At 35.8% G+C, this 18,999-nt stretch overlaps 1 pseudogene; it reads right to left on the bottom strand.

Moving 5' to 3' along the window:
• Nucleotides 1-209: 209 nt before the first annotated feature.
• On the bottom strand, nt 210-3,717 carry LOC107891854 (cellulose synthase-like protein E1; annotated as a pseudogene).
• Between the last annotated feature and the right edge of the window lie 15,282 nt (nt 3,718-18,999).

The following is an 18,999-nucleotide window of genomic DNA, read 5'->3' as shown; positions in this document are numbered from 1 at the left end:
AAATTATAAAATTTAGGGCATTACACAAAACTATTGAGGGAGTAATGATTCTTTTAAATGAAGTTTATAAATGTTCTGACTTTTGATAATTTAACCATGACAACGCTTCAAGTTGCATGATTTTTTTTTAATTTAATAGATTTCAATTTTCCACTACGTGCTAAATCTAAACTACTTGATCTGTTCCTCGTAGTTTGAATAACAAACACTAGAGTTTATTTTCTCTTTTATTGACAAAATTAAAACAGAATCATTAGTGATTCAATACATGGCTAGCATACAGGCTAGCAAGGCAAAAACAATTGACTTGAACATAACTGAAGTAGGCATCTTGCCATTGTCTTTTCGAAAAAGGAGTGCTTGGTATACTGGCAAGTTTAAGGTAACCAAAACCAAGCAGAGCAGAATTTGCAACCCAAATTGGTCCAGAACCTTGGAGTCCTGATCTGCATCCATGGTGGCCTTCTTGATTGCCCCTAAGCTACCAAACAGATTCAACATTGCAAGTGTGGCTAGAATATCAAACATTGGTGAAGCAGCACCAAACTCAATCAGCTCTTGATCATATCTTTTTGAGACGTCTTCATCAGCTACTTTAGCAGTGACAACAAAGTTTAGCTGTGAATACCCTAATAGCTTCAAGATGGTTTCGAAGAAGGCAAATAAGTATGAAGTTGTTCTCTTGATCAACCATATCCGTTGATCGTTGCACCAACCTCGGAATGTGCCTCCGCACCATAGAAATTCAGCAAGGCTATGGGCACGGTGTACAAAGGTAACATATACAAATGGGAGCACCCAGGGGCTTGATATCTGCACAAGGCCATGGTTTTACAGTCGTTCATATAGCATCCTAGGATATAGATACTTAAGAATTAGGAGCTTCATACCTTAGGAAACAATGAGATGCCTTTAAGTAAGCAACGACACGGGACAACAACAATATACCATGTAGCCAAGCAGTTTGCAGCCCACAATTTGTAAGTTGAGTAAATAAGTTGAAGTTTAAGAGGGATCTTTCTATGTCCTTAATACAATAAGGGGCAGTATCTTGAAAAGAACAATTGAAGTAAACCTTCCGCCCACCTCTTATGTTGTACCAGGTTCTGCAATAATGTTATTGGAGCAACTCCTAAGAAGCCTTACCTTTCAGGGTTTAAGTATATAGATTTCCATCCATTACATTGTATACTCATCCCTGTAACTACATCTTCCACCGGAGTTCCATACTTTAAACCCATCTGCCACCAAAAACTTATTAATGAAGTGATACCTTTAACCTATTAAATTCATGTAGTTATGTAACATTAAACATGTCAATGCTTAGAAATATAGAAAAAGACTGCAAACGTTAGAATTCTAACTCAAACTAGTTATATACCACCTCTTATGGGTAATTGTAATTAACCGACTAAATTAAAATACGGCATGGTGAGGAAGAATGAAATGCACCTCTTTCCCCCATGGTGTGTTGTGTTCAAAAGTACAACTTGCAAGAACTTTGCATGTTTCTTCAAGGACGCTTGCACTTTCATTAACCTTCTTATCATTTATTTTCTTCCAATCAACCTTATAGTTTTTCTCATATTTCTTCCCGCAAAGAGTCTCTCTCCTGTGGAAGCATCCTGAGCCCATATAGCTTGGTCCTCCATTTGCGTCAAATCCTAGAACCTCCAGCTTCATTGTTGATATAACCAACACAGACAGACCAAAGAGAACCAACAAGATCATCATCAAGATTAATCATCGTGTGCATAAAACCTTTTCAATTATAGGCTGAATTACTTACTTGTAGCAGTACTCGTAAAGAGCTACCATAAATTTCATTTTTGGTGAGATTATAGAAACATTGAGGGAACTGTACATAACCAATTTCATCTCCTTTCTCTTCATCCATGAAAATGCACAAAGAAGATTTGATTGTCTTTGAATTGTTGGAATACATGTCGCAATCCACATTCAAAATAATTGGAGCATTGATTATCTTTGATGATACCCTGATCTATATTTCACAATAAAAGTCATTCAATAACAAGCAAATTAATATACCTTCCAGAAAAGATATAGCTATATATAACATGCTTTAGTATAAAAATATACTAAACTAAAGATAAAAAATCATCCGAACTTCAATTAAGCTTCAAACATCTATTTTCACTCAGTTAACTCAATTGGACGAAAATTTGTCTTGATCTCCTACCAATTTTTCTTTTTTTTCAATCAATTACACTATTGGATGAAACGTCTATAAAAGTACTATAGGTATGATAACTTAAAAGTTTGCAATAAAAAAAAGTTCCAACAATTATTTAATTTTATAAGCTTTTTGTATTTTTTTTATATTTAAACATGCATAATATTAACTTACAAGAGCATTCATGGAACCAGCTTTGAAATGGTGGTGATATTGGGGTCTTTTCTCTCTTGCCAAATACACTATAGAGTTGGCAAAGGGTTTCCTTCAATATCCGCAGCATTGGTCTCTTCCATCTATTAGTATCTAAGAATCATTAATTAAAGCACCATTAACTAATTAAGCTCAACTATTCAAAGCTTATCAATTAGGAATTTATGAAATGAGTAATCACTTGAAGGATGGTCTGATGATCATGTTTGCTTGAAACAAAGTCCCATTCACGAAATCCTTTGTGTTGCTTCTGAATGTATTCTGGAATTTGGTTCAATTTTGTGGTGGTTTCAATCCTCATTTTCATGTCCTCATATAATTTCTGCATTCATCAAAAAAAATATAAATAAGCATCCTCACATAAAGAATGTTTAGGAAAAAATTAGAAAATTTGTTCCCTTGTAAGATTATGGTGTTTTTTTCTTATTCATGTAAGTGAGTGTTGTTGTGTTAAATAATTTCCCATCATAAAACTCTACCTAACCATTTTGCTCTTTCAATAAGATTGCATCAATAATTGCACAATAAAGCAAAATTGGAAGCAATCATTCAACAGTATGCATGATTGGTCCATCTTCGGTGTATGAAAACAAGCCATTAAAATTTACCTTGACAGAAAGCCACTCTTGGACATTGACTAGTTCAGAAGCTGTCCTAAAGTAAGCCTCAGGAGACGTTGATTCAACTTGGAACTTCTTGCAGAAAGGCAGCCATGTCTTTGAGAAATTTGCAGCCTCTAACATGGCATAAAACGTTAAATTCGATCCCCCGTCATCTGATAGATATACGCTTAACTTCTCAGGTGGATAATCATATGCCATCATTGATAGAACTGTGTTCACCAACAGGCTCGGTGGCTCTATCAACGGGTCTGCCGTGCACACAAATATGTCGATGCCCGGTAGTTCTTTTCCGAACCTTTCCAAGATTGAAAGTAAGGAATTTAACGTAAATAGTCAATTATGAAATATGAAACAAACTAGCATGACAACATAATTAAAATATTTATGTACCTTTGAGAGAGCCTGTGTATGAATGGAATACGGATGACAGCGTTCCATCTACAAACTGTGGTGAGAAGCCAATAAAACGAGAACCATAGCTCAGAAAGAAACAAACCAATCCAAGTCCACCTCTCAGCTTTTCCTCCAACTGGGAAATATCTTATTCTATACATGATAATGAAGCAGATGCCAAGCAAGATTGAAGCTGCAATGCACCTGAACAGTATTCGTCCCTTAACTTTCCTTGTTTCGAACAGGGGGACATATTCTTTTTTTGCCATCTCTCTCTCTTCGCACAGCATTGAAATGGGAAGGGAACTATATATTTATAAAGTTGGATCCCATCACCTTTCTTATTTTCAAGTGAATATGGGATTAATATGTAAACTTCAAATTAGTCTAACTCTAAAGAATTTAAACTTAAAATTAAATCAAACATAAAATGACGTTAAACCATAATCATCAAAATAAATAATTTCAATTGCTTCAACTTAATTAAATTAAGCATATTTTAAAAAATAATTTAATAAAAACAATAATTATAAATTAAATCATTAGTTTGTAGTAGTTTATAACTAGGAGTTTGTCTCAGTTAATTTATAAAAATATGTTAAAAAATTATTTTAGAAACTGTGTTAAAATTCTACAAATTTACCGATTTATGTTATTTTTGAAGAGACACTAAAAACATATTCTACAGGGCAGTAAAAACACATCACGTAGGACGCATTTTTAGTGTTTTTCCTACAAGTGCGTCCTATAAGGAGTATTTTCACTGTCACATTAGTGAAAGTACGTCCTATGTGATAAGTTTTCATTAACGTGGTTGTTAAAACATTTCCTATAAGACAGCTTTTTTTTGTCTTTAAAAACAGTATAGATAAATAAATTTGTAAAATTTCACAGCAATTTCTAAAATAATTTCTTTTCTACATATTATTATTAATTAACCACGTTTTGTTTTGTTTAGAAATAACAAAAAAAAATGCAAAACGAAGTCTGGATAGAAATCTTTCACCTTACAACTAAAAAAATTTGAAATGATTTTTTAACAAAAATATTAATTAAAATTTTAAAATTTTAAATATGACTGCACATATGACAATCTATATGTACTCTATGTTAATTTTTATAAACTTTTTATATTTTTAATTTTGATTTTGATTTATTTTAATCTTTTAATTTTTATATTTTTTGAATTATTTATTAACGTGACATATAAGATAAATAATATTATATTAGCATAATGTACACATAAATTATCATGCAAGTTATCATACCAATAATATTAAAAAATTATTATTTTAATTATTATTTTTATTAAAAAATAATTTAATTCTTTTTTAAAAGATTAAATATCAAATTTAGCTAAAAAATTAAATGGACAGACAATTTTATCATTATGCCTTTAAGAAAAACACCAAAAAAAATTATTTTTTTTCTTAACTCACAAATTATATTTTAAACTACACTTCTTTATTTAACTGGACACCTCAACTTTTTTCTATGATTAGTGAATATTTAAACTATTTGTCTGTTACCAAATTCTGACATCATTAGGAAAAAAATATTGACGAATTGTTAGTGCCACATTAGTATCCATACATTGTTTTAAGTGCTTTTATAATTTTATAATTATTCTTAAAAAAATGCAAATTGATTGAGTACATTGCTTAAATCCATAAGAAAAGTTTTGGATGAAACCTCGGTAGAGATTTTCCTCTATTATTTTTTTTTCCAAAAAGATCTTCCCTTTTTTTGGGCATTTTATAAGGAAAATCCCTTTTTTTTTCTAAAATTACGGAAATAGGCCAACTTTTTACTTATTTACCGGATTAGGCCGTTTTCCTCGAAATCGCGTTCACGTCAGCGCGACTTTATTGTTCACGTCTGCAAAACACTCCCCCAAGGAAGCGTTTTGTCCACGTCAGCAGAAATCGCGTCCTTGAGGGCGCACTTTGCTGACGTGGACAAAACCCTTCCCCGGGGAGCCTTTTTGCCCCTTTTTTCAATTAGTTATTTTAGGGTTTATGGTTAGTGGTTAGTGGTTTAGGATTTTAGGGTTAATTCATAAAATTAACTATTAATTTTAAATACTAAATGCTAAATTAGAGTTTAGGGTTTATGATTAGTTAATTAAATTAGGGTTATTAGATTAAATGAGCGTTAATTGATTAATTTAGGGTTAATTGATACATAATGGTTTACACATACTATTTTAATATTAGAAAAATAATTCGATTACTTCAGCGTTTCGATTAATCACGTGATTAAATGAGCGTTAATTGATTAATTTAGGGTTAATTTAGGTTAATTGAGTAGACGTTTCTGAACAAATAGTGTCAAAAACGCTTCAAGCAGGATGCACTGTCAGCAAAATTTCAGAAAAAAGCTTCCACGTGGATGCGCTTTTGCTACAGTAGTTCGTAGAAAAATAATTCTGAGTAGATGTTTCTGAACAAATAGTGTCAAAAACGCTTCAAGCAGGATGCACTGTCAGCAAAATTTCGGAAAAAAGCTCCCACGTGGACGTGCTTTTGCTACAGTAGTTCGTAGAAAAATAATTCTGAGTAGACATTTCTGAACAAATAGTGTCAAAAACGCTTCAAGAAAAAAGCTCCCACGTGGACGCGCTTTTGCTACAGTAGTTCGTAGAAAAATAATTCTGAGTAGACGTTTCTGAACAAATAGTGTCAAAAACGCTTCAAGCAGGATGCACTGTCAGCAAAATTTCGGAAAAAAGCTCCCACGTGGACGCATTTTTGCTACAGTAGTTCGTAGAAAAATAATTCTGAGTAGACGTTTCTGAACAAATAATGTCAAAAACGCTTCAAGCAGGATGCACTGTCAGCAAAATTTCGGAAAAAAGCTCCCACGTGGACGCGCGTTTGCTACAGTAGTTCGTAGACGTTTCTGAACAAATAGTGTCAAAAACGCTTCAAGCAGGATGCACTGTCAGCATAATTTCAGAAAAAAAGCTCCCACGTGGACGCGCTTTTGCTACACTAGTTCGTAAAAAAATAATTCCGAGTAGACGTTTCTGAACAAATAGTGTCAAAAACGCTTCAAGTAGGATGCACTGTCAGCAAAATTTCGAAAAAAAGCTCCCACGTGGACGCGCTTTTGCTACAGTAGTTCGTAGAAAAACTGAGGCTATAAATGAGCCAAATTTTATTCTCAGGTTGCATAACTTACAGCAAAAAAAAATTAAGAGATAAAGAAGAATAGAAATCTAAGATGAGTGAATGTATTAGTGCTATTATTTACTATGATGGTGAGGTCTGTAACACTGAGAATGGTGTTGCTTTTTTATCGGAGAACACAACGAGACTAGTTTTTAACCAGAACATAGATTTGACAGAACTTCGTAAAAGAATTAGGCGCAAAATCTTTTGAACGACGCCAATGAAAGTTTTGTGTATTAAGTATCGATTTTGTGCTTCTGTTGATCCGGTTACATACGACTCATTCGACATCAAAGGTGCTCGGAGCTTAGAGGCAATGGTGCAGACTCATCTCGATAGTGGATCACCCTATCTTAAGTTATATGTACAATTTTCATCGCCAAATGATGCATTTGGAACTTCAACATTTACTACTGGTGGAGAAGAATACTTGACCCCTGCCCGGCACTCCGTTAGTGGGTGGCAAAACACGGAAGCGCCCGTATTTGGTAGCAGTATAGAACACCTGACCCTTGTACGACACTCCGTTAGTGGATGGGACATGCACCTCAGTGGGTCGATGTTTGATGCTAGAAATACGTACTAGGGAATGACATCAACTTCAAGTGGTTGGCAATCCACATCTGATTGGAGACGTTGTGAAACGTCCACAATGAGGGATGACGTACTCCCCACGACGTCTACAAGTGAGGGGACCTCGTACGTTGCACATGATGATCGGTCAGATGATGAGTCCGATGCGGATCCACCCCGAGAAGCTGGCCCCGATGGTGCAGAAATTGCATTATTTTCTGAACTAGAGACTGTTCCAACCATACCTGAAGATGTCGAAGGGGGTTCAGATGATGAAGAAGAAGATGCGTGATTCAAGGCGTACTCGCCTCCATCCCACATGCATAATGTCGATTTATCTCAAGATGATGCGTGATCGTACAAGTTCCTCATTGGATTCGGGTGAATTGGAAGTTGGTAAAGAGTTTTCAAATAAAAATAGTTTTCTTGGTACATTAAAACAACATAGCATCACAAACGGGGTTAACTACAATGTGATCAAGTCTAAACCCAATAAGTTTGAGGCCAAGTGTGCAGTGCAAGATGGTACATGTTCATGGAAAATCATGGCTTCATTGAGGAAAATGACAGGCTTGTGAGAGATAAAAAAGTACAAAAGTCCATATACACGTGCTACCGGTATAGTACCACTAACTGTTTAGGGTTTTTAAATATTACTATTATTGTGTACTGTTGATATTTTTAACCTACTTCGTTGATAGGTGTTTCGGGAGATCATCCCAAGATGAATTCAGAAATGATAGCTACCTTAATACTACCGACAGTGAAGGCGGATCCTAGAACTACAGTGCCTGTCATAATTACCAATATTTGTAGCCAGTTGAGGTACACACCCTCTTACCGCAAGGCTTGGGTAGCTAAGCAGAAGGCGTTAGAAAAGATATATGGTGGGTGGGACGCTTCATATAATGAACTCTGGCAGTCGACTTTATGCTCTTCATCAAACACCTCGGGTGCCATGGGAATCGGTTGTCGAAATCTAAATTGTCGCAATACTCTGTCTGATTGGTGCATCTCGACCGTAGCATAGTTCACCAATGGGACCTTCACATGCCAAGCGTTCGGATTTTGAACGTATTCATCCGAAATTACTGCCCGAATTGCCTGATCGTCGTATGGTGTCCATTCAAACTATATGAACATGATAAAAATATTACTTATATACATAATACTAAATACTAAATACTAAATATGAAACGACTATTTTATTAATTATATATAATTTATTTAATACTTATTTATGTATCCGATCGTTGGTCTAATAAAAGCCGTATATCTTCGAGAGAGTTGGGTATTCCGACATAACTCACCGAACGGTTCCACCTAATTAAATAATTTTTTAGCATACAACAATTATATACTAAATCTACGTAACAATTGTAAAATATAATATAAAATTTACCTCGTTATTAGTGAAAATGTATATGGATGGTCCACTCGAGGACGTAAAAATGGAAAGTGAAACCGTGCCCATGATTGCAGTAGTAATAGACAACCTCCTATTTTGGCTTTGTTCGGTAGCGTCGCACCGCACATTTCCTTGTACAACTTTGCCAACACGGCAGACCCCTAACTCAATTCGCCGGCTGCTCTAAAATCTACGAGTTTCAACAGCTATCTCAGATGTACAAGGTTTCGTGACAAGTCCGGCATCAGATAACCTCTAATAATCTCGAGAATGTATGCCCGAGCATATTGTATTCTTTCGAGTTCTATCGAATCATTATCCGGGTCTAGGAATGTGTCTCGTAACCAGCCCATCTGGATCCAACCTCCGTTAATATAATCTGGTATAGCACCCAAAAGCTTGTAGCATACGGCGCTCCAATCACTAGATGATGTGGATCCGGTGACTGCGTACCCATCCACTGGCAATCCCAATTGCAAATGCACGCCTTGCAGAGTGATAGTACATTCTCCGCATGGAAGATGAAAAGTATGCGTCTCGGGTCTCCACCTCTCTATCAACGCACTGATTAGTTTCGGGTCCAACTTGCACCCTCGGCCTATCGTGGCCACGTGCCAGAATCCCGCTTCCCGCAAGTAATTCTCGATCAAGGGCAATGGAGGACTAGGCATATTACGAATGTAACATTCTAACACCCGATCTACAGACTATTATAAAAAATTATAAAACAAAAATTAATTAAAATTACATAAAATAATTAATGCAAACATCATAACTGAAAATTAAATTAAAAAAATTAAATTTGCATAAATGAAAATTAAATTTGCATAAATAAATTAAAGTATCACTTACCATTTTCATTTGCTCAACGGAGATGTGCTTATTATCAAGACGGATTAGTTCTCTGGCCATTGCTAGCACGATGGTATTTTTTTAATTTAAAAAAATTAAATTCAAAAAAAATTTAAACAGAGAAATTTGGTAAAATTTTGATGGAATTTTAAGAAATTTTCACTAAAAATTGATAGATTTTTGAAGGGAATATTGAAAGAAAATCGAGATTAAACAAAGAATTGTGTGAAAAATAAAGGAGGGGATTGAAATTTTGAGAGAACTAGAGAATTTAAGAGTGATTTGTGTGAAAAAATGAATTAGGGGGGCCATTTTATAGTTTTTTTTTCTGACCGTTGGAAGCCAACGGTCAAATTTTTTACCGTTGAACGGGCAAAAATGCTCCCCCGGGGAAGCATTTTGTCCACGTCAGCAAAGCGCTCCCTCAAGGACGCGATTTCTGCTGACGTGGACAAAATGCTTCCCTGGGGGAGCGTTTTGCTGACGTGGACAATAAAGTAGCGCTGACGTGGACGTGATTTCGAGGAAAACGGCCTAGCCCGGTAAATAATTAAAAAGTCGCTCTATTTCCATAATTTTAGAAAAAAAGGGATTTTCCTTGTAAAATGCCCCTTTTTTTAATTGATGTGTCATCTATCACACTTGACTTTAATAAAAGTAGTACATTTATAAAAGGTGTTAGATTAAATTTAGTTTTTCAATATTTAAATTTTTTTGTTAATTTGATTTTTATTATTATTTTAGTTAAATTTGACATTTAATTTTTTAAAAAGAGTTAAATTTAACTATCAACCTTCTAAAAAAAAGTTAAAATGATTTTTAACAAGAATATCGACTAGAATATTAATTTTTTAAATACGACAGTTTACATGACAATCCACATATACTCAATGCTAATTTTTATATTTTATTGATTTTGATTTATTAATTTATTAATTTTTATAATTTGTGAGTTCTTTTTTATGTCACATCTCAAAAATCAGGTTAGAAGAAATTGGGTTAGTGAAACCAAGAGTGGTCACGTTCTGTTTTTGAATTTAAGTTGTAGGAATTTTGTCAAATGAATTGATCTATTGTAGCGGTTAAGTGTTGTGCTTGTATGTAAGAGGTTCTGGGTTTGAATTCTTTTTATTGATTTTTTTGCAATTTTTCGTCCCAATCCTTATCTTTGAACCTTTGGTTAATAAATTATTTTCTGGGCAAGTATAAATAAGAATGAGTCTCTTAATTTAGTGGTAAGGATTTAACTTACCCTTGGTCTTGTGTTTGAATTACTCTGTGAGCGAAGTGGAATTCTTTTTGCTAGCCTTTATTTGAGTCACCCATTTAGTGGAATTTGGGTCAGCTTTGAACTCTAAGAACTTTGTTTTGATAAGGATCAAATAGTGGCGTTGTGGGTGATTTTGGATTTGTTTTGTTTTGATTTTATTTTATTTTTATTTTTATTTTATGTACTATTTCTTTGTTAAAAAAATAGTAGAAATATTTTGTTCCTTAATTTTTCCCAATTTTGTTTCCACATTCTCCACTTCTTTTCTTCAACCCTTTCTCTTTGCTACTCTTTACAAAATTTCCCTTTTTTTTTTAGTTTTCGTTTCTTTTATCCTCTCCACCAAGATTGCTATAATCAAAATCATTGCTTTTTAAGTATTTCTCCTTTGTTCTAAATTTGGTGCATTCTTGAGGTTGGGCAAGTTTTCTTGGATTCTTGTTGGTTGGTATTTATGTTGGGAAATATGCCCATATTGTAGTAAACATGTAATTTTTTTCTATTTATTTGAACGATGAATAAATAAATAAAATTAATTTCACATTTCACTATTATGTCTTTTGTATTTCTATCTTTTATATTTTGCATGCATAGCGAAATTGTGACAAGCAAATATTAGCTCATTGATTGTCTAAGTTCAAACTAAAGATAGTTAGCATTGTAAAAACATTTATATTGCAAGAAAGACAACTTACTTCAGTAAATAATCTAAATAAGTTTGTAATCCCTTAAAAGAATCGAAGTGGGCATTTGATTCAAATACTGAGAATGATAATTATGTCGTCTACAATTCCAATTGAGCATATGGCTAATCTTGGCTATCGGAACAAATGACTCCATGATCGTGGATGATATCACGATTGCAATAAGTTTTATAAATTTTTACAAATGATCGCTCTTGAAAACTAACTATCATGACAAAGGCAAGCGCATCTGTCTAATAGTAGTATAGCTTTAGCAAGACCGGATTGTAGAACCCAAAAGGAACTAAAAGTACTAGTATTAACTTTCTTTATATTATCTAGCATAAAAATTAAGGGTTTTGTTTATCTAAACTAATTAACTAAACCAAGAACTCACAGAAAGAAAATTGGGAAAAACTTTTGGGAAAACTGATTGATTAATACAATACCCAAGGAAAAATTCACCTAGACTTCACTTGTTATTTGACTCTGAATCAGACGGTGTATTCATTTGACTTTATCAGTATAAATCCTTAATTTATATTATTATCTCTCTTAAGACTAACAACGTCTAACCCTAGGTAGATTAATTGAAATCTCTTTCTAATTAACTCCCTAGTGTTACATTAACTCGATCTATGGAATCCTTTATTAGGTTTCACCCTAATCCGACAAAATCTTGTCACCCTATCTCTAGGTGTACAATCAACTCTGCTTAATTATGCTAGATCTACTGTTAGGCAGGGACTTTTTCTCCTCTGACTAAGCACATCAATACTTGAATAAATATCCTGGAATATCAAAACAAGAATTAAGAACACATAATTAAGAATAAGTCAAATATTTATCATACAATTCAGATAATAATAACAAGATCAGTCTTAGGTTTCATTTCCCTTAGGTATTTAGGGGATTTAGTTCATAATTGTAAAAGAAAACATCTCAAAAGAATAAATAATACAAAACATAAAGAAAACCCAAAACTCCTGAAGGGAAATTGAAGGGAGATCTTCATTCTTGAAGAGGAATCCGACTTCTGAGATGGATTGATCGGCTTTTTTCGAGTAATTCCTTGGTTCCTACTCCGTGTTTCCATTGAGTGCCTCCTCCTAGGTGTTAATATAGGCTTTAGAATGCCTAGGATCCTTCAAAAGTGGCCTTTTTTCGAATAGAACTATACTGGGGCCCAGCAGGGACACGCCCGTGTGCGATAGCTTCAAGCCGTGGTCAAAACTATTAAATAGGCACGGGCATGTGGTCTACCCGTATAAGGAAGTCTAAGCCGTGTTAGAGCCTGTTAAAACTACACGGGCGTCTGGTCTACCCGTGTAAGTCGTGCTCAATTCTGCTAAAAAGACACGGCCGTGTGATCTACCTGTGTGAGGAAGTCCAGGCCGTGTTGATTTCCCACGTTGGCCCATTTTTTCCTCTTTTGGCCCGTTTCTCGCTCTTTTTACTCTCTTATGCTCACCTAAGTATAGAACATGAAATTAAAGGATTAGGAGCATCGAATTTACCAAATTTAGGGATAATTCATCCAAAAATGTGCTAAGCATGGGATAAAAATATGTATAATTTATGGTTTATCAAATACCCCTACACTTAAGCATTTGCTTGTCCTCAAGCAAAATCCTCAACTCACAATCAAAAACAAATTCTTCTAAACTTATAATTTCTGTCAATAATATCTCAAAATAATCCATAAGTAATCATACATTGAGAATTCAACTAGAAGAACATCAGAGTTTCAAACATTCCAAGTTGAGCATTTTATCACGAAAACATAGGTGTCTTCCATCATCTAAGTAATTACCTTTGACTCAAAATATCACAGAGTTTCATATCCTCACTAAAGATTCACTCAAATTACTCGAGGTGTTTAAAAACAAAAAGTTAAGCACTCAATAGTCAAAATGAAAAGTTATTACCGTAGGCTTGCGTGAAAATCAAATCACCACCACTATATATTGAGATGATATATCAATCAAAAGGTCTTTAGAGGATTGTAACGTGGCTTTGGTTAGGGGGTGTGGTCACAAGCTGAAAAAGAAGGTTAGAATCGAGATTGAATTGAAAAATTACCTAACTAGAAAAATACTAAACTAATAAATTACATTCCTAATTTAGAAGATACTAGAATTGAACCTTTCTTCATAGAATATGGAAATACAAACTTAAGCTCAAAAACAAAGAAATGCTACTAATATGTAAGTATGTATGTATTTTTTTTAAGAACAATTCAAATAATATAGGCTAGATATCAAAGATAAAACATAGCTAAGCAATTTATTCAAATCAAATCTCGACTAAAAGGGATCAAATTAATATAGGGGATTTCAACAATAATGGGTTATGGGTTAATATTGAGGGTAAATCAATAATGGTTTGTTAGGCTCAAGGGGGTTTACTAAGGGTTAATTATGAAGGTAGGCTTTTATGGAGTGGGTGGGTTAAACTTAAGTGTCTTTATCATTTCGACATATCAAATCAAAGATGTGGTCTTGACATGCATGATCAAGCAAGTTTTAGAATAACAGATCAATATTAATGCACTCAAAGCAACAATAAAAGTGAGCATGAATGAAATAATATATGCTCTAAAGGCTCAAGATCTCACAAAAATTATGGCTTTTTGATGTTAAATTTGTAAATTTCAACTCAAGATAATACCTAAACTTGGGGAAAACAACCTAAAAATTTTTAATTTTCAAAAATCAACTTATCATGCTTGATTCTCTAATTCCTTAAAGTTTAAACAATCAATGTATAAATACCTATGTTTTAATTCAAGACATATCAATAAAAATCATAAATTAATCAAAATTCATTCTAATAATGATATGAGAAGATCACATGAGAATAAGACAAAATTCAAGGATTTTTTTGATAATGATATAAATAACCCCTCCCACACTTAAGATGTACATTGTCCTCAATGTACAAAGATAGATGTATTGAAAAATATAAATATAAAATCATAAGATAGCGAGAGAAGTGAAACTTCCTGAATGTGGATAGAATCCTTGAATTGGAGTTATGGAAAGTATTCGGCTAAAGAAATGGTGAGATTGGAGGAGGATACTCCGGTGGTGGTAGAGGTTGGGTTCCATAAGTACTGTGCCAAAAGAATATTATAACTACTAGTAGTTATTGTCGTAGTTGAGCAGGGCATGACAGTCGTGGAGGACCTTTCCCAGTAGAGTTGCATATTCCTAAGTAATACTGCTTGGGAGCTCTTTATAACTGCGATATAATCAATAACTCTTTAGGAAATATAAAGAAGCATGATTACTCGTAAAGAAATAACCAAAAATATAAATTACTTAATATAAATTGTGAATCCTAAAATTGAAATAATATTAACTAGAAATAATATAAAAAGTACTTTAAAAATAAATAAAAATAAAAGTAAAAGATAAAAATAAAAAAGTCTTCAACAATCTTCATTGCCAGATGGTTCGCGAGGTGGGGGTGGCGATGAGATTTGAAGGTGCTGACAAATCTGATGAAGAGTAGCATCAATGTGATCAAATCGTTGAAAACACTATTGCTCAAATCGAGTGAGGCACTCAGAGCTGTCAGAGTATGAAGCTGCCGCATGAACTGGATGATGAGGAGGTGGTGGCTGAGGCGATGGGTCCTCGTGACGTGGAGAGACATCATCAGTAATGTCCTCTGGGTCCTTCTGCTCAGCTGACTGGACGAGGCGATATTGAGGAGGATCAGTTCCACGTTGTCGCTAGATCATCTTCATGTGTAGCATACTCGAGATGCCCTATGGGAACATCTAACCGATGAGAGTGAGGGAGGATGCTTGTGCCGCTGTGTTGAGGAGCCCGAAGTGCCGTGCCAGTCGAGTCACATAGGGACCAATAGAGATGACTCCCTTCCTATGCTGCTCCATCTGATTGCGATGGCGAGGGCGATGAAATAGGAAAGGTTGAACACGTTCCCATGCGTCATACTCCATAAAAATTAGGCGTCATGAGTGTTTACGACGCCGGTACTCTCTCGCCACCCTGTCAGAGTGTGGGCCAAGATGGCATGTAGGCACCTCAGGGATGGGGCGAGGGTCAATGCCTTAGAGAGGCTAAGATCATAGGTTGCCGAGGCAGGGACTAGGGCCTTCCAGCACTTCGAAGGAGAGTAGTGGATGTGGCGATGGAGGGTGTTAAGTTCATTGTCGTCTATGAACTCTTTCGTATACAGCCCTAGTGCAATTCTGAACTCAGGTACGCTCAAATGGTGAACCAAACGACCGAGTCAGAACTGGACCATTTCGGGATCATTGAACTCTATCGTAACGGTTTGGAAGTGAAAGGTCGAACAGAGTTCTAGTGTAAGCTTGAGGTACGTCGGCTCGATGATCTCAAAGAAAAGCCCCCACGGTTCAGTGGTCAAGAGGGGCCGAACTGCGTCAGCCATTTGGATTTGCTCAAGTGCGGCCCAATCAATGCAGTGACCCATACCTAGGGGTTGGGCCCGGAGTATCTGAAAAATTTCCTCCTGAGGTCCCAAGGGAAATTGGAGGAAGGGGTAGCGCATTTCGACAGATGCGCTTGTTGATGTGGCTCTAGGTCCCTTCCGTTTTTTAGAAGCGGGGATGGCGATTTTCTTGTTACGTGGATTTGACATGATATATCTGTAAGAAGAATGAAAAAGATAACAAATGCTAACAAATTAACAAAGAATTAACCATTAATATAAGTAAACTAACAAATTCAACCAAACTAATAACACTAACAAGACTCAACCAAAAGTAATCTAACTTGATAACAGACATTTTATGGCAAATAGTATGGTAGTAGTATGACTAAATTCAACATGAACTAGATGGAAGTAGGTAATAATTGTAAGAACAAGGGTCAAAATACTTGACTACATCCTAAGAATAAGAATGATTAATAGACAAAATGTAAGTAACAGAGTAAAACATGATAGTAAGCATAAAAAGAAAGTAAAAGAGAAGAGAAACCGTTAGTGGAGGACTAGTGACCGGAGGAGCGACGGTGTTGGTTGTGCAAGGGTGGTGTGGGTTGGCCACGGGCGTGGGTAGTGAAGCCGTGTGGTGCGCAAGGGTGAGAAGGGAAAGAAGGGAGAGAAAGAGGAGAGAAAAAGAGAGGAAAAAAAGAGGGTTAGGGTGGCCAATCAGTGGTAGGGGAGAAGATTTCAGCGGCTAGGGTTTTATATTTAGGGAAGGGGATGATGAATAGTGGGGATTTATATAGATTTTGGAGCATACGGTCGTGGGGCATGCCGTGTGCCCTTATTTCAGCCTGTGTGTTTCGCGATTTTCAAATTTGGGCGCATCTGACATTAAGCACACGCTCGTGTTCCTTGGGCATATTATTACGCACGGCCGTGTTCTACTCGTTCACTTCTCCCACGCTCGTGTATATAGGCACACACCCGTGTTAGTTTGACAGTGTCGACCACGGGTAGTGGGCACGGGCGTGTCGCATGCTCACGTTAATTTCTCAGTTTCAACCATGGCTTCTAGACACGGGCGTGTCGCACGCCCGCGTTGTTTTGACAGTTTCGACCACGGCAATGTCATACGCCATGGCAATGTATCGAATCCCATGTTGGGAAAAAAATGTACTCTATTTTCACATGGCTGTATCGCATGGCTGTGTCACCTCCCGTGGTGTGAGCACGGCCTAAGGCACGCCCGTATGCCTAGCCATGTGGATTAGAAAACCTGTTTTCAAAAGACTTAGTTAGTAGGTTAGATGTTAAAAACTAAAATTTAAAGAAGTCAATACTGTTAGTGCTCAGGTTGCCTCTCGAGAAGTGCTTATTTATAGTCTAAGCTAGACTTACCTCTCTGTCTCGTGGTCATGGTGGTACGAGGAGTTTACACTCCTCAATCCTGCTATCAATCTCATCAAAATAATGTTTTAAACGAGTACTATTTACCTTAAAAGTGCCAAATTTAGGATGAATTACCTCGACTGTACTGTATGGGAAAATATTGAGTACCGTGAGAGGGGTTGCTCCATTAGGTTCAGAAGTGGGAATACGAGGATCTGCTACATCTAGTAGTACTTTGTCTCCAACCTTAAGTTGATTTGGTGAGGTATTGAGCTTGTTGTAACGTGGTTTTGGTTTATCGTGTGTTCTCGATTTATGTGTCTGCCATTCATCTAATTCCTCGATCTGTAGCCTTCGTTCTTCATAGATGAGTCCTTTGTTGTTGCTCAAACATGGCTCATGTATGCTCTTCAGATGTGTTTCCTACAAAGAAGGTTACACATGGTCAGTTATAGTAGCATGATTTATACAACCACTCTCGATATTTGATGTGTTACTCAAATTACGAGCTTGGAGAGTGATTGTTTCATTACCCACACGAAGTGTGAGTTCACTTGTGCCAACGTCAATAATTGTTCTAGCAGTTGCTAAAAATGGCCTTCCTAAAATTAAAGGCACATCACTGTCCTCTTCTATGTCAAGAACAACAAAATCAATTGGGAATATAAATTTATCTTCAATAATACCCCTAGGAAATCTAATTGTTTTATCTGCTAATTGAATACTCATCCTAGTTTGTTTGGGTTTCCTAAGACCTAGTTGTTTAAAAATTTTGTAGGGCATGATATTAATACTAGCCCCTAAATTAGCTAAAGCATTACTAATATCTAAACTACCAATTAAACAAGAAATAGTAAAACTCCCTAGATCTTTTAATTTGTTGGGTAGCTTATTCTGTAGAATGGCTGAGCAAACTGCATTCAGCTCCACATACGATGCCTTATCCAACTTCCACTTATTCACTAAAGGCTCTTTTAAAAATTTGATTGTGTTTGGCATCTGCGAAAGAGCTTCAATAAATGGTAAGTTAATATGTAATTTCTTTAATAGTTTAAGGAATTTACCAAATTGTTCGTCTGAACGGTCTTTCCTTGTCACATTGGGATATGACACACGAGGTTTGTACTATTTACTTATTGGTTTTTGCTCACTGTGGTCCACCTCACTTTTATCTTTACTTACTATGGTTCCTTGACTCAGTTCTAGATCAAGTTCAACTAACCCTTCCTCATCTTGAATGGTAATGGCATTGAGTTGTTCCCTTGGGTTATATTTAGTGTTACTTGGTAGGCTACCTTGTGGTCTTTCAGAAATCAGTTTAGCGAGCTGGCCTATCTGAGTTTCGAGTCCTTGGATCGATGCTTGTTGATTCTTTAGTGCCGTCTCGGTATTCTAAAAATGTGTTTCTGACACCGAGATAAACTTTACGAGCATCTCCTCAAGGTTCGGCTTTTTCTCTTGCTGGTAAGGTTATTGTTAGAAGCCTGGAGGGGGTGGTGGTCTCTGATTTCCTTGGCCTCCCTATGAAAAATTTGGGTGGTTCCTCCAACCTGTATTGTAAGTGTTACTGTAAGGATTATTTTGAGGTCGAGGATTATTACCCATATAATTTAGCTACTCGTTTTTCCATGTTGTGGCCATAGGGTGGGTATTCTGAATTGTTCGATCCACCTCCACTTGCTTCGCACTGCATTACTGGGTGAACCTGTGAAGAACCAAGTAAACCATCAATTTTCTTATTCAAAAGTTCTACCTGAGTGGAGAGCATTGTGACTAAATCGACGTTAAAAACACTAGCTGATT

Source organism: Gossypium hirsutum, chromosome A11 (genome assembly GCF_007990345.1).
Source record: "Gossypium hirsutum isolate 1008001.06 chromosome A11, Gossypium_hirsutum_v2.1, whole genome shotgun sequence".
NCBI classification, from domain to species: domain Eukaryota; kingdom Viridiplantae; phylum Streptophyta; class Magnoliopsida; order Malvales; family Malvaceae; genus Gossypium; species Gossypium hirsutum.
The sequence above is the reverse complement of the archived record's forward strand: the minus strand, read 5'-3'. Positions and strand labels throughout refer to the sequence as shown.